Source organism: Megascapheus bottae, chromosome 1, assembly GCF_031878675.1.
Source record: "Megascapheus bottae isolate mThoBot1 chromosome 1, mThoBot2.hap1, whole genome shotgun sequence".
NCBI classification, from domain to species: Eukaryota; Metazoa; Chordata; class Mammalia; order Rodentia; family Geomyidae; genus Megascapheus; species Megascapheus bottae.
Window position 1 is genome coordinate 43209442 of NC_143509.1, and position 2478 is coordinate 43211919.

Sequence of the window (2478 nt, forward strand, 5' to 3'; positions counted from 1 at the left end):
GCAGGGGTCTACCTGCTTCTTCACATCCCAGCCAGAGCTGCTCCTGGCCTCCAAGACTACCAAGCTCTTTGCCCCTTTCTCAGTACCAATAGTCAGGGTCTCAAAGATTTCAGGTCCCCACTGTATTCTAGGTGTTCTAATCCAGCCCTGCCACTGGCGCCTCCGAACCTAGACATTCTTCCTTTGTTCCTACATCCTATAACATTCCCTAGCCCTATCAACGACCACGTGGGTCTAGTCCCCTTAACTCCTTTGCAGAGCAGATTTACTTCCTCTTCCTGCTGATTTGGCCTGGTAATAAATCGTCTTGCAAAGATCTCCAGTTCTCTGTTATGTCCCAGGGTAGAAACTTAACAGGCAAGACTGACAATTAAACTCTCATCTGCGCATCTGAGGCAGGATGGATTAGGTAAAATGAGGCATGGTAAACAGCAGCCTCAAATTTAGAAATAAACACGTATTTCATGAGTAGTTTTATTAGAAACACAGAGGCGCTATCATCTTTGCTTTAACCCTTACACCCTTTATAAGTGGTATTAGTACAAGGAAAAAGAAAAGAACCAAAGCAATTTTCTCTATCTGATCTTGACTACTGGCCCAAAATACTTAGTGTGCTCTGAACTGAGCAAAGGCATCATCAAAGAGAATTTTAAAAAAGACATGTGTCCTGGAAAAGCAAAAACCGGAGAGGGCATGCACGAAGACCCAGGTTCTCTATTCCTTGGTACCACCTACATAGAAAAGTCGGAAACCATGTTGTGGTTCAAGTGGTAGAGCGCTAGTCTTGAGGAAAAGCCCAAGGACAATTCTCAGACCCTGAGCTCAAGCCCCAGGACTAGCAAGTCAGTCTTAGAGACCCTGAGACAAGTAATAAAATTGTAACACCAAGAGTGATGCAGTGTGTCAGATGTGCTGGGTGCTAGTGGCCCACATCTGTAAAATCATAGGATCCAGGTTCAAAGCCAGCCTGGGCAAGAATGTCCGTGAGACTCTTATCTCCAATTAAACACCAGAAAACTAAGGTGGTGCTGTGGCTCAAAGTAATATAAAACTAGCCTTGAGCCAAAGAGATTAGCGACAGGACCCACATCCTGAGTTCAAGCCCCAACAGTGATATCTACCACCACATCCAATTTAAGACTAGGTTTAATTTAATCTAAAATATTCCTTTTGATAGATGAAATCAGTCTGTCTAAATTTAGAAGAAAAACAATGAAGTAATAAGTTTATTCTCCCATGATTTGTGTTTACCATTTTTATTCGTCTGGTGCTATTTTCTCTCATTTCCATTCCTTTTTGCTGGTATGATCTAAGTAGGAAAAAATGAACAGAACTTAGATTTGTCTTATATACTGCTGTGGTGAATGTGTGCCCCCAAAGTTCACATGCTGAAAATGTAATCCCTAAATTTTTATTTTTATTGTATTTGAAGATAGGGCCTTTAGAAGGTAATTAGAATTAAAGGAAGTCACAAAGATAGAGCACCCATGATACCACTAGATGTCCAATAAAAGAGGAAGAGAGATCTGAGCTGGCCCTCTTGCTTTGTATTGCTACTGAGCCCCTCCTTGTTTTGGGTTCTTCGGCTGTGTTTGGTTTTGGGAGTTTACAGATATAAGCCACCAGTACCTGGCTAGGTCTTCAAATATTTTCATTCTAATTTCCTTCTTTCTTATTTAAAAGTAGTTTAAAAATTTTACGTTTTGTTTTGTTTGTCAGCTGTGAGGCGTGGACTCTTGCCCTGGGCACTGTCCCTGAGCTCTTCAGCTCAAGGCTACTAACCTACTCCTTGAGCCACAGTGCCACTTCCGAATTTCTAGCTATTAATTGGAGATAAGAATCTCACAGACGTTAGTGCCCAGGCTGGCTTTGAACCAAGATCCTCAGATCTCAGCCTCCTGAGTAGCTAGGATTACAGGAGTGAGCCACTGCACCTAGCTTAAAATTTTATGTTTGGGGCCAGGAGTTTGGCCTAGTGGTAGAGTGCTTGCCTAGCATGCATGAAGACCCAGGTTCGATTCCTCGGTACCACATACATAGCAAAAGCCGGAAGTGGTGCTGAGGCTCAAGTGGTAGAGCTCTAGCCTTGAGAAAATCCAAGGACAGTGCTCCAGCCCTGAGCCCAAGCCCAGGACAGGCAAAAAAAAAATTTATGTTTGATTACCCAATTGAGATGCTAATATTATTTTATCTCATCACAGTGACAGAATGCCTACATATGTTGGACACGTTGGATTCTTTTCGAAGACAAAAAGAAAAACTCCTCTAGTAAAGTAAAGATCTTTTAGTGGAAGATCATTAATTGGAAATATATTCAATTTACTATTATTCTTTTTTTGTGTATGGGTCATGGGGCTTGAACGTGACCTGGGTGCTGTCCCTAGGCTCTTCATCTCAAGGCTACCACCCTACCCTTGAGCCAAGCCCCACTTCCCGTTTTCTAGAGGTTAATTGGAGATAAGAGTCTCAGGTCCTTTT